The 14804-nt window shown below is 42.1% G+C and overlaps 2 protein-coding genes across 3 annotated transcripts in view; one reads left to right on the top strand and one right to left on the bottom strand.

The window, feature by feature from the left end:
- SEC61G (SEC61 translocon subunit gamma) overlaps nt 1-14804 on the top strand; it is a 329059-nt gene that overhangs the window by 56795 nt on the left and 257460 nt on the right. The gene's annotated exons all lie outside the window — the stretch shown is intronic.
- EGFR (epidermal growth factor receptor) overlaps nt 1-14804 on the bottom strand; it is a 163085-nt gene that overhangs the window by 46459 nt on the left and 101822 nt on the right. The gene's annotated exons all lie outside the window — the stretch shown is intronic.

Here is a 14804-nt window from a genome sequence, read left to right as displayed (position 1 = left end):
TATGCTGCCAGGTATCACCAAAGGTGATTTCCCTGAGGACCCATTTACAATACTTTCAGGGGCATTGGGTATCCTTGTAAGCTCAGTGGGAGGGAGCAAGGATTTTCTGCAGGAGCCCTCAAGCTACAAGTCCGAGTTTTAAAAGCAAAATGAACCTCCAGGGCTCACACATCTCTTGCCACTCTCACATATTGGGAGTACGTTAGATTCAATTTCCTGGCATATTCAGCTTTGGCACACAAATCCATCTAAGCCTGCTTTGCTGGTGGGAAAGGAAGTCATACCACACAGACCACCACTGAGATTACAAATATTTAAAATGGCATGATGGAAAAATTAGCCCCACCTGAAATTCTGTTACTCTGCTTTACCAAACCTACAGGAACTAACAAAAGTTGTCACCACTATATTCGATTGCAACGAAAGAGGAAAATGCAAAATGCTTTAAAGAAAAAAACACCGCACACAAGCCCCAGAAATTCTGTACTCATCCAGTCATTCCCTGGGCTACCCCTACATAGCTAAAATTAAAACATCTCTGAGTTATGCTAATACAGAGGAAGGGAGAATGATACAGAAGGCAACATGGTAAAAATCTTCACAACACTTTCCAGATGGAAAGCGTCAGCCCAACACTGCTCTTCAGTGGGAGCAAAAGGAGGCAATTATCTCATAGTCGCTATAGTGCAACCCCAGCCTGACCTCATGGCTTTCCATAAGACATTGAAAGAATTGCATTCTTTTAACTTGGAGAAAATAATAAATGAAACTATATTTTTGTGGAGCCATAACTCCTAGAAGCACCAGTCAGAAACTGGAACATCATTGTGTGGTGCACTGTAAAGCAAATAACAAAGACTCTTGACAAAGCTGGAAATAAGTTTAGAAGCTAGTAACATAAGACAACACCTGTTGAAGATTTACCAAACAACTGATCTTTTATTAGTAGGAAAAATAACTTCATAAGCAGTGATAAAAACACACTTATCAATCGTCAAAACCATTCGCTGAACATGTGTTACTTCTCAGTACAGTCATCACCATTAAGGAGCTACAGTGATAACAGATTATATACTCTTCGTCCATGTTTAAAGCAAGGCTATTCAGTCACATTCCTCAGTTATTTCTCATTTTATGTCTAGATAAACATTTGGGTGTTTGGGATCAGAGTGGCAACTGCTAGTAAATGGGGACAGTTTTAACAGAGGCTGTGACTACACCATCTACGCAGCTTGTTACTACATGAGCCTCAAGTGTAGAAAATGCCCCTTTTTACATTGAATTGAATTGCCTTGAATTTCTGTAACAGATGAGAAATTTCTAAGCAGGATTTTCTGTTCCAGTTTCAAACTTAACTGTTACAATGTCGTCATGCTTAAAATCTGCATTTGCCTTCTTCTGCCTCAAGTATGAGGACCACAAATTATTAGCCAGAGTCACAGGAGGGATCTTATTCTGTGGAATGGTCACATTTTGAAGGCAGTAAGTTAGAAATACTGTCATATGCTGGTCTGCCCTGGAAAATGTGGTGGTGTTGGGGATGGGGGTGAAGCGGCTTTGAACTGATTGGAAAAGTCAGAGTCCTCCCAGAGGTCATCTTGAACTTTAAGCAATGTTATCCTCCAACCCAGGAAAAAGACAGTAATAAAAGATTCTCAGACGGTTCAAAACCTCAGCTCGGATGCGCAGTTTAGGCATCTCAGATCTGATCTCTAAATTGATGTGATTTTGAAATGCACTCAAATACAATGCAGGAGCAGGTGCAGTTTAGACTGCTCACAGAAATGAAGACATATAAGTCAGCCTGTGTTGGTCTTCAGGGTCCACAAATGTCCTGATGCTCTCACTGCATCTCGGGTGTTAACAGCAAAGATCTGCCCTGGTATTCAAGAAAGGACATATGCAAAAGCTGCAGTGTTTATACTACATCTGAACCGAAGGAAGGGTGGAAGGAGGAGCCTTCTGTGGCGGCATCCTCCTGGCCACTCGTGCCCACAATTGACCCTACGTGGCTTGGCAACAGTTGGATCATACAGTCCAGCTCAGTGAAGCAAGCCCAAGGAGAAACTGTACGCATTTGAATGTGCTTTCATTGGGATCAGACAAGCGTTGGAGCTCTGAACTTGGGTTAGCCATCTTGAGAAACACAGACTTTTTCACTGCTTACTAGGTCAAGGCTGATGCAGCAGGCAGAGGGCATGGTTAGTCTTGCGCTTCTCCCTCTCCCATGGGGCTGCTCAGTGAACCATGCCAAAGAGTTGATCCAAGCTACAAATATGCAGAACAATAAATAAATAAATGGACAGAGGGTATTTTTAGCTCAGGAAAGCTCACTGATTTGGATCGCCATGGTGCCCCATGAACTGCTGCACTGGAAACAGCTCCGAGGATAGAGAGAAAGCAGGAACAAATAGTCAAGAGAAGGAACGTGCAAGCTTGTGAAGCTGCAGAGGGAAACCCAGACATAACGAGCTCCAAAGAGGCTTCACGTTGGTCCTCCAGGACCTACTTTCTTTCCCTGTTCTGTGAGTAGAGAGCACTTTGATGTCTCTCTACCAAAGGTGTCTTAAGTCACATGCAAAACCACTTCTCCCCTACATCAGGCTCATCACATCCTCTATGCAGTAAACAGAAGATGTAGGTAAGATGTTAGTTAACATCCAGAGAGCAAAAGAAAATGGGTGGCTTCTGCTAAGATCTTAATAGTATATGGCTCGTGTCAGTCAGAACACCCTATAGGAACTTTACCCCTCATGGACAATTTTTTGTTTGCTTAAAGAGACATAAGGCCAAATCCTTGTTTGCTGCAAAGAGATCTAAGTACATCCAAAAAGTGAACTCTATCACAGCAGTATTTACCAAATGAGAACCTGGGTCATAAGCAGTATATGCTGAGCAAATAAAACCCAAATCAAACAAAATGAGCTACAGCCCTGCAGCAGTATTACAGAACTCAGGCAAAGGTGCTGAATAATTTTCTAACTAGAACATTTGGAAAGAAAAGAAAATAGCCTGCTGGTGTCTGATGAATAATACCATTCCTGCAATTTCTTTGCTTATGAAAACCGTGTTCTGAAAAGATACATACTATAATTATCTGTATATAATACTACAGTGTGAATGCGATTCTGGCCAGAGGCAAAAGCACAGACAATGCAGTGCTCGCCTCACCCCGCAGAGTTTTAAGTGGGACGTGCATGCTTGAGTGGATGGATTATATTACGATTTAACCTCTATTGAGCCTGACCTATTTGCCCTCCAAAGGATAGATTTTGGTGCCACATACATTCATTATATACTGTTGTTTCAATGTGCAGCAAAGCCAGCACTATCCAGGTTTAGGAGTCAATGGTGGGTATGGATACTTACGTGGTACTGCTGGGGGCTGTGGTAGCACATACCACATAATGTACATCCCATGTTGACACTTACACATGGCTGCAGCACATTTTAGCTATAAAGGAGAGTAAAAAACCCAGAGAAGTTTCCTGATGAAAATTCAGGGTGATAATGTCCCCGACTGGTAGAAAAGCTGAGATCCAGAACTGAACTTCAGGGCACGGGCTGATCCCTAAAAGACAAAAGCTTTGCTCTTCTCTGTGATGTTAATATAATAACAGATACAGCCAGTCTGGAAAGTTTTAACACAGAGAGGATGTCCCAGGAGGCCGCTGTCTGCAGCAGTGCTTAGAGCGTGGCTGCCTGCTGGGAGCACCGGGCTTTCCTGCCCCAGCCCAGGCGATCCGCTGGACCCCCTGAGCCCCAGCCACAACCCCTGCAACATGGAGGCAACCCAAAATGCCTGCAGGGCAGCAGCATGGGATACCACCGCCAAGCATTTTATTTCTGTATGATGTTGCTCTTAGCACACATGCCATGCTTCCAAAATGCCAAAGTAATGTTGGTCTTGCATCAGTTACAGGATTACCTCAACAGACAGCCTAAAAAAGGGCAGATATTGCTGAAATGAGCCAAAATGTCAGGTGCTGTATAAGACAGCAGCTATCAAAGAGCTGAAGAAAGAGGCACACTGTACTGACAGACGCAAACTCGCTGAATTTTAGTGCTTATGAGAAGCGCAGGGTTGGCTGCCCTGGATACTAAAATCCTGTCTCTGTCCCCAGACATGCTTGCTCCCCTTCTCTGCCTCAAACTTGGCCTTAACGGAGTATTTCTAGGTGATGCAAACAGCTTCCCCCTCTGCAACCCTCTGCTCCTTGGCCTTTTTTTTTCTTGTACAGCCCAAAGAAGTGGAGTGAAACCAAAGCATTTCCTAAATGGCATTTTCCACGAGTGATGGTAGGGAGACAGAATGCATCTGTCCAGCTGTAACACTAAGCGACTGTTTTTTCCCAAATCCATACAAGCTCAGCTTAAAAAAAGTGGTCCTTGCAGCAATTGCCCTGATACAAGTAAAATCTGTTTTCATCTTTTCCCCAGAAAATCTGATTAATGCAGTCTCAATCCTGTCACGCATATTTGTCCCAGACTTGAGAAAAACCCTGGAGAATGCTTTGAAACCAAATTATCACCAATCCCCAGATCATCAGCTGTTTCTGCCCATGCTTCGCCTATGTTAGTCTCCCTGCAGCTCTCACAGACACATCAAAATACTACCTCACAAAGGCAATTTCAGAGACACGCAAGTCCATTTCCATGCTTCATATATCACTTATAACTCTATAAGTCCTAGCATAATAAATTTATATACCTTTTCTGCATGTTTTCTAGCCATTATTGACAATAATGCAAAACTTGCAGACGAGATATTTGTTTCATCTGCCAGCACATTTAGAAATATTCCTCTCTCCTCACTCATTGGCAGTAATTTCACTTTTGATTTTTTTTTTTTTTTTTTTTAGGTATTTCATGGAAGAGCAGTACTTTCCTGGGCACTTGGTCCAGATACAAAGCTGCCTGTGAAGGCCAGGGGAGATAATGGCACTCAGTGTCCTACCGTCGGTGTTGCCCACAACCAATTCCCCTTAACCAGAGCATGGGGAAAAAAAAAACACCTTTCAAGTGAACTGGAATAATTTTGTAAGAAACACTGCTCAACATGGGTCTGTATGGGCAATCACACCATCCCAAAACCCTGCCCCTCGCCCCCCCGGGTCAGCCCGTGCCTTGTACTTCCACACTCCTACCTAGGAGAAAAACTGTTTCCCCTTTACGAGGGCTGCCACTGATCTTCACCTAACGGGGCCTCAGATATTACATGAAGATCCTTGTGTCATTCAAGCACGAATCTGTACACCAGCTATAAGGGCACGTCCTGTATATCAGGTATTTTTTTTAATTAACCTCAAAGCATTCCCTTACACCTATTGAACAGATCCACATAACCTAGTCTGGAAACCAGAAAAGTGCAGCTAATGCTGTCAAATGATCAAAATAATGGCATTTAAACTTACAAGGAAGTACTAGAGCAGACAGGACATTTGTCATCATGACTAACCTTATTTCTGATAGAAAGAGAAAGAACCAGGCAATGCTTTCCCAAAAGAAAACAGGGTATGAGATGTCAGAGGTTGGGGGGAAAAAAGCAACATTTACATTATATGTGATTAACCATTTAAATAGAAACACTTCATACATTAACCAGTTCCTGAACGCTAGAGAGAGATGTGATGGAGAAATTTTGGTATTACTGGGTTGTGTGTGTTTTACATACTAAGAATTTCAAGAAAGTCCGCATGATACAAAAAGAAAAACAAATCTGCTGTGTCGTGCTGTGGGAAGTTACGAAAAGGAAAGGAAGAGCTAGAAAACAGGTGAGGAGTACAAACAGTGCTCAGACATGGGCAGATGTTTTCCCTTGAGAACCATGGTTGCAAACACATGTGACGTCTAAAAAGTTCAGTTTCAGCTTAATGACAGCAGCATTCGGGCACTGGAAATGCTGTTGCAGAAGATAATAATTTTTGCACATATTCAAATACTTTCATTTAAAATATTATGAAAAATAGTCTCATGCGTCTGTACTCAGTCCCTCCTCAAAAAGTGTGGTTTAGAGTAATGCAGTGCCTGAGATTAATTCTGACTTTTAGACACACAAGGAAAAAACAATTACAGAGCTCTTAAAAATACTTAGATGGAAACTATAATTGCAAAAGTGACCCAAAAGTAATGCCATAGTGGAGAAAAAGAATATGCCTTAAGGGAAAGCTTTCCCACATGGTTTCTTATTTCTGTTTACTTGATGAAAGCAACTTTTCCAGCTAAATCTAATTTTAAGTTTCCCTTTCTCCTGTTAGAGTGGAGACCTGCCCTCCCATGGCAAAAGTCATGTCCTGAATGACAAGGGAGATGATAGACAGCATGACAGCTGGATGGCCCAATTGCTGGTAAGCGCCTTCACCTGAAAGAATAAATTATCATATACAGAACAACTTGCTCCTGAATGAAGACCTCTCCAAAGTCAGAACATTTCGGACAACAAGGGATTCAGCCTTATTAATTCCCTAGGGTGCTTTTTTTCCCCCTCTCCAATATAATTTATTAGTATTTCTATTTTTCTTCTCTGTTGCTATTATTTAATTCAGCATGTATCTTCATTAATCCGCCAGATTAAGGCCAGACCAGGATGTACTTAAATCAGTCTTTGTGCTGGCTTCAATGCAAACTGGATGGGGGGATTAAATTCTTCTCTCACTGATGCCGGTGTAAATTTGGAGCAACTACAAGGACAGGATGGGCTTGCCCAGAATTTGAGCTTTTCCCTCTGAATGCTTTAGGATGCAACTGTAGGAGGGATACCAATAATTTCTGTAAATACCAGCAGAATTTCAAAGAAATGGAAATTGTCACCTTGCAATTTTTTACAGTTTGGGAAAAGGTCTTGATTTCTAAAGGTGAATAACAGATCACAGTCTTTGGAGGGGGTGTTTCTAGTGAGGTACTGTAAAATAACCCAGTTTTACATCAGTTTTCTTCTGATGGCTTTGTTAGTGGTCTGTAAGAAGACACTAAATCACTGCTGAGGATGCCTGCAGATGACACAAACATCACTGGGGTTCTAAATAATAAAGAGGGACAGGCACCTGCACAGGCTGGTTTGCATAATTTAGGAAAATGAGCCCTCTGAACAATATTTATTTGAAATATAGCCAAAGGCAAGGTCTTATTATCAAAGACCGCAGAACATGTACTAGACAGAAAACAGGGAGCTGGGATGCAATCGCCCTGAAAAGGACTTGGGGATAATAAGAGGTGACCAGCGCATCACTTGATGCAACAGAAAACCACAGCTACTGGGTTCATCAGCGGGAAAATGCCAAGTGAGAGGAGGCAGGAGCTGGCATTAATCGCCGGCAGTGCCCCAGCATGCCCGAGAGCCTCTGCACTAGAGGGCTCTCCTCTCCCGACAAAGCAGGTGCCGCGGGGCGCAGCTCCCGCTCCCAACGGCACCGGGATGCTCCACTCGGGCTTCAACCCTTCTCCAAGCTGTATTTCAGCCCATGTCCGTGCCACATGGCCAACAGCTACTGCAGTATGAGTAGTTTGCCTTGAGTTTTGTAGTTTATTTATTGGAAGTGATGGCTGGAAAACCAAGATCCCCAAGATGTCCTTACCAGCAGCTGGGGTGCTGCCGCTGGGTTGTTCCTCCTACTGGCATCCTTTGGGGAGGCTGCTATAAAGGAAACCAAGAGCTTGCGTGGGGTTTTTTCTGTTGAGCTGTTGCTCAAGGTTAATGGCCAGGTCTATCTCAAGTGCAGTCACCAATGAACTCAAATAATGAGCTGTTCCTATGATTTATCACTGAGGAAAATCCAAGAATAAGGAAACTTCATATCTATCAACTGCTATGCAAACATACGCACCCATATATATACACAAATGATAACAAACAGTTTATAAATTTTATACACATCACTTAATAAATTTTGTACAGAAAACCACACAGGCACCTTCCACCCCTTTTTAACCATCTTTATAGAAACTCAGGCTATACTGACTGTGTTATTTGAAGTCAACATCGACTTCGAGGTCCCCCCCCAGAAGTTTCTCCATGTGAACCTGACAGAGCAGGGTGAGGAGCTTGGCCCTACAAATCTATCAAGACCAGGTTGGGCAAAGTGATGAGTTCATACCATAGCTTGCCTTTTTTAGGCCTGCAGTTCCCTATATACAGCAAAGTGACTGAAGGTGGGTGCTCTAAGGTGCAAAATGCAGCTCTTCAAGTCAAAACATTAGCTGCAGCTTGGGCATCCAACCAGTGTACAGCACAAGGAAACACCATTGAGTGCTACAGAGAGGAACGAGACTTTGGAAACTACCTTGGAGGAAATCGAGGACGGGGGAAAGGCAGAGTTGGTGGTATATTGGTAACACTGGATGGAAGTATTGCCATCCCACTTAACGCTGGGTCCTCCAAGAGAAAGCATTGCCCGTGCCTATGTCTCGGGACAGTGATCTTTTGTTGTGTGAAATCCACATACTGATCAAAGTAAGTTTGTCTTGTACTGTGGAAGACAACCCCAAGCAAGACCATGCAAGGGGCAAAAGACCCCGGTGTCAGTCCCAGCAGGCTCTGTGCCCTCCGATGGTGTCCCCCAAGGATGGGCCCACCAGGTAGCACAGCCTCTGGCTAACAGTCCGTGGCTGCAGCCCTCCTGCCCTCCAGCTTCACACACCAGTATAGCTACTACACCCATCACAAAAAAGCCATATGCATCCACTGGGCAGAGCTCTGGAGCGGGAGAAGGGCCATCACACAGCCCCATCTACTCAAGGTTCAGGCCCTGGGAAATGGCTCAGAGAAACACAACGGTTCTTGGCATCCACAGTGAATTTTGTATTACCGTGTTACTGCAAGTGGTGTAAAAAGCCTGCGTAGAGCGCAGCAGCAAGCAGCCAAGAGACCTCTGACAACAGGCATGGCTCATGGAGCCTTTAATCTGTTGAGACAGATGTGTGGCAGGGGTGTGGCATCTCAAGATTTACACTGGGATATTTGGGAAAACAAGTGGATGACAACAGACATGTGAGCTTGCGCTCTGTGATCTAAAAAAATTACATTCTTTGTTGGTTGTTTGTTTTGGCACCATCTATGGAGCAGCAGGATTTTATAGCACACTGAAAAGAAATTGAAGATGTGTGCCCATGAAAATGTGGAACTGGTTTCTAGTTACATCAGCATTGAATTGTTTAAAATTGTTTCAAAATGAGTTAATTTGAGAAATGAGATTTAAAAGCATTAAACTATGCTGTGAACATTTTACCACGTAGGATTTCTTAAGACACTGCAATTGCATATTTTAATTTCTGCCTGCCAATGAAAAGAAATCACATGGTTTTATTTATATTAAATCAAGCCTTATGTTGAAATAAGCTGTGGTGCTCATACATGTACTTCTGAATTCCTTGAGGTGTAAATTCTACGTGAGCACTCACACACTGACTCAAAAAGGGCAAGAGAAACCACTTACATCTGATTCCAAGTAGAAGACTAAAAGCTTGCTATCACAAATGCTACGCATTGTTGTGGGTTTTTTTACCAATCAGTATATATCTACATATACACATACATAAGTAGCTCACCCAGATGACTAGACTGACATTTCTAGAGACTGCAATATATCTGGAGAACTGCTGAAAACACAAAAGCAACCGTGCAAGTTTTGTTGACTGCCTTTTGTTGAATGCCCACCTCCACGATAACCACATCTACTTCTCTGTGCGGTTCTGCCCGCTGAAGTCATGGCAAGTGTTGCCAGCAACTACAGCGGATGCTGCATCAAGCCTCTGAGCCCGTATAGCTGCATCACTGCATGATGCTTCCTCCAAAGCTGGTCCATAGCAAGGAACTATAGTAAGTTCCAGCCTCATACAGATTCAAGTTGGAAAGCTACAGAAGGGAGGATTTATACCACAAAATTCCCCAGGAGACATCTTGTCCCTTAGGAATGAGATCATCTTCTCAAGTGAGGCTAAAACAAGACAAAAAAATGCAGACAGGACTAAGATAAACAATATTTGCTGCTTCAAACAATAAAGGTACTGTTAAGTTATGTGTACTAATGTAGCAAACGTCCTGTCAACTAACTACAAAGAACAAGTAAAAGCTGATAAAAAGCTTTAAAAGCTTGTCTACAGCTTCATGGGAATGAATGCTATGGTTAACACTTACATTAGGGCTTCCAGCAGAAATTTGGATATTTGCACATGTTCACAAGCAAGCAAGTTAATACACGCTGCTGGGTTTGAAAAGCTTCCAATAATATTTAAGTTTAAAAGGAATAGCTGAAGAGCATATTAAATGTAAATGAGCTCTGGATCACCTTCTGATCTTCGTTTAAGCCTTGACTAAAACTCAATGGAAAGACTGCTACTGAAACCAATGGGATCTGAATCAAGCTCTTATTTCACTTAATTTAACTGTGTGAAATTCAATAAATGAGGTAAATAGACTTTCTACCACCCTTTTTTCTGGAAGGAGGAGAACTACAATTACAGTTTGAAAGCACAGCTAAAAAGCCACAAAGTGATTTAACAGCACCTGGGTAAGTTTTGAAGATGGAGTCCAATTTATCTTCAAAAGTCTGGGAAGAAAAAACATTGAATTTAGTTGTCGGTACTATAAATGTTGCATGTTACAGCAAGTGGATTGCTTTTAGAGTCAGTCTTATTTAGCAATAGGGAATCTCAGCCACATTTAATGCCAGATTTTAGTTCTGTGAAGAAATGTAAACAAGTTTGAACATTTTAAAAGGTACTTGAAATGCACAATTACACTATGTTACATGCTGTTCAAACTCTGTAAAAGCTCCATCTCTTGATTTGCACGGCTAACCTTGGCCATGCAACCTCAGCTTGAAGGCAAGCAACCTTCCTCACACTATTTCACCTTCTTCAGCAAAGCAACTGCTCCATGGCTTAGTACCGAGCCCAGAAATTCTGCAATCTGAACTCCAGAAATATAATGTTATCCTAGACAAACCTCTGCTAATGCTCTCAGAGTTGCACCTTCATAATACCCATTCACACAGGTCCCAGAAAATGAGATGCTGGAGTTGATATATATATACTTTTTTTTAACTGGTTTTAGAATAGGGCCCAGGCACACGTTTTATTTCTCTCCGACCTTGCCAAAATAGCCCTTCCACTGCCTCGTGCTTCTTTTTTCCCAGTTCTTTAAAATAAACATTTCTGATTCTGCATAAAGTATTTTGAGGCCCATACGTTCAATGGGCTGCACAAAAGCCTGTAAAGCAACTGTTACAGAGCAAGACTTTTGAGGGCCCATTATTTATCTCTTGCCTTTGAAAACACTAATAAATGAAACATATTAACAAATGGGTTTTCCTTTCTGAAAAGAACAAAAGTACAGATTTGTCAAAAGCTGAGACATCATCCTGTACTAGTCTTTTTAGGTCAAATTATTAATTCAAATATACTCAGACTTTGTGGCTGCTTAAAATCATCATGAAGATGACTGCAGCTCTTAAATTTGATTTTGTAACTCTTCTGTCCCCAAAGTTTGAGAGACATTACCAGTTTTGTTTTCCTCATGGACCTGTTCTAAGCAACAAGGCTGGCAAAATGCCGTGCATTTGCCGTTCTCAAACACCAAAAAGCCTACATGCAAATAGGAAAATCCAGAAGATGACATGCAGATAAGGATTAAAAAAAATCCATCCTTACATAAATGCCACAAACCTGCTTTAACGCATTCCACTCCCAGCACAAAAAGTTGCCAGAAAGAAACTGCTCCATCAGTTTAGTGATGTCAATAAACATACGCTTTTATACAAAAGGCTTCTAAATTAGCTACAACCTAAGCGACAGCACAGAAGTAAAAATGTTATCTGTAGCAGTCGGTTGGACTGTGCTTATCTTTGCGAAAGATGTCTTGAGGGGGGAAAGAAAAAAGAAACTTTTTACTAATGCAGCAGAATTCAGTAGAGACATGAAAGCCTGACCATAAAACTGATCTCATTCACTCCTGCTCCCATCTGCTCCTCCGTCCCCGCAACATTTCTTCTGCAAAAGATTGAGCTAAAGTATTTTGATGGATGGAGGGTTTTTTGTAATACGGTGGGTTTTAGGGTTTGTTCTTCTTTTTTCCACTCTCTGACTAGAAATAATCAACTTTTGTCTTTTACTGTATGACAGAATCTTGGAAACTTGCTGCTGTACACAAGTTGGGGTCCCTGGGCAGCAAAGCGATTGCCGACCTGCAGGCAATGGAAAGGTAAGAGCAGGTGTGTAAGCCCTGCTGCACCCCATCCTTCCCCTGCGTGCACCCAAGGTGTGCCAGGGAGCAACAGAGCTCTTAGTCCTTTCCTCCACAATGTGAGAGGGGTTTTTTTTGTGTTTTCTAGAAGAAAATGGAGGGGAACAGAGCTGGGAACATCCCAGCATAAACTCCAGCTCTGGAATTACTGCTGCAGGGCGTCTTGGCAGTGTTGCAGGAGGATGGCCCCTGCCCATCTGCCAAGTGCATATGCCATGTACACACTCATCGCCCAAACGCTGCTCGGATGCCTCCCACTACAACTGCACCTGCCGAAGAAACCCGCTGCACTTTGTGTCCCTGGCATTTCCTTGCCTTCCATTTTTTTGTTGTGAGAAGTTTCTTTAGCGGGAGAATTAAAATCACATTCTGGCATATCTCTGGTACACCGTGTGGAGGTGCCACGCTTTTGCCTAGCCTGTTTCTTACATGGAAATTCAAAGAAAGACAGACTTGGTGGAGTAGCAAGCTGTGAAGAAATTAAAGGCAAGCAGTGTTAAGATTTGAGATCCACCACTCCAAGAATTTGCATGCTTGAATCTTTTAAGCTTTCAAAGAGTTTTACTGAGTACTAAAAATATCAGAAAAAGAATTATGCAGGCACTTATGAACCTCAGTTGAAAAAAAATAAAAATAAAAGAAAAAAAAAATCACACTTAGTTTTCCACAACATGACATTAATTTTGGAAGGATCTGGCTTTGGCCACTGCATCCCAGAAAGTTTCCAAAATTGCAAAACAATTGCCTTCTGAGCAAATACACACGTCACCCTGCCAACTCTCCCACTCCATTGCGAAGCTGCTCCTGCATTAAGTAACTTCTGATAAGCCTTACTAAAACCAGAGCCGTCTTATCTGGGAAAAATGACACCTAGCAAGTTTTTAAAGCCGTAGGTCTGTTCAGCTGCCTTTGATGCGTTTGCCAGTCTCCCATTGCTATCTATCGCTTCATGGAGGAGCTGCAGCAGCTCTTGGGAGCCCTGTAAATCACCTAGCTGCAAGCGATGAAATGCTACCAGCCCCAGAGAACAGAGCAGCTTTGTGTTTTAGCAGCTTTATGTTGCCCTCGTCTTTAACCCCCACCAACAAACTTGGAAAGAAATACCCAACTTGAGCAAATCAAGTTATTTCTTTCCCAAATCTAGAAATAAAACTTGCATTACAAAATTTAGGTGGAGGTTTTCCACAGTAGGAATAGGAGTTTGGCACACAAATTATATGGCATGCAGTGGGAGGTAGACATCAGAACTGGCTTTTGAAAATCTTTTTAAGATGGATCAATACTGTTCAAGAATGGATGGAAGTTCTGCCACTGAAAAATGAAGTTTCCAAACCTACTATGCCTTAGTGAAGAAACTTTCTGAAAGAACGAGAGCACAAAGTTTACTTGTTGGTATCAATGCATTAGAGTATTTCAAGAGCCTGTCTCACTCCAAAATGACTTTGCTTAATTGCACTGGGCTGCAGTACCTTGAAGCAGGCTCCTCATTTTTAAGCAGAATGCAACACAGTCTTAAAAATAATAGCTATAACATTAAAAAAAAAAAAAATAATAAAGATGGGCTTAGAAAAGACAGAAACCAGCTGCTGGTAGATGCATTACATCCTCACTCAGCTTAGAAGCTCCCAAAAGGTTCTGGTACAGGAGCTGAGAAAACCCATGGGAAAATCTAGCTTGTGATGTGAATATGTTACACAGCTATGGGATGTCTCTGCTGTCACCAGGTTTGCTTTTACAAGGCAGCCTCCAACAGAAGGGTTTTGTGTTTTAGCTCTCGGATCTCATAACAAAGATTATTGAGTGCTTTCAGAGCTTTGCCAAAACAAGTTTCCATTAAAAGGCTCAAAACAGTCCTGCTATACTCTACTGAACTCTCCCAATAAATGGCAATACAGTTTATCCTTGTGGGAAGAAGCTCTGTCAGTGTGCATTTATTCCAGATAATGTGCTACTAACACAACCCAGAAAAGAAAATGTAGGTCCAATAGTAACTCCAATGTGGTTTTTAGGGTGTTGCTCTTCTCTCTGCACATTGGAGCCGACAGTTGCACAGAGTCCCACAACTCTTGCAACTGCATTTTGCATGACATGACTGCAACACACCACATCGCATGCTGCAGGACATTGGGACACAGCAAAATACTGGTTTGAGCATGCATTCTCAGGAAAAAGAAATCCTACCCAGAACTGTGTGGATGCTCATAAACAGCAAACACACTCTTAGCAGCTCCTAGTAACACGTGTCTTGAAGCATGCAAAATCATCTGCTCTTCTTTTTCCATTTAATTGCCTTTATCTCAAAATTTGGCTTTCCATCAACAAGGTAAAAAACGTTTTATGCTTCAAGAATAAAAAACTCGTATGATGGAAAATCTGTGTTGGCCTAGATCAGTGACCATGTAAAGATGATGTTGCTGAAGCTTTGACAGCAATACTGTCGCTTTTGAAACTTCTGCCTTACTCCATTCTTTTTGTTTTTAAGCTCTTTTTTAGACCCAAACTTGGCTATAAGTAATCACGCCCTATACCACAGAACTGGAAGGTCATCTCTTGATGGAAAGCTTTT

The sequence above is a fragment of the Balearica regulorum genome, chromosome 2 (assembly GCF_011004875.1).
Source record: "Balearica regulorum gibbericeps isolate bBalReg1 chromosome 2, bBalReg1.pri, whole genome shotgun sequence".
Taxonomy (NCBI): Eukaryota; Metazoa; Chordata; class Aves; order Gruiformes; family Gruidae; genus Balearica; species Balearica regulorum.
Note: the sequence above shows the minus strand (reverse complement) of the source record. Positions and strands in the feature narration are given on the sequence as shown.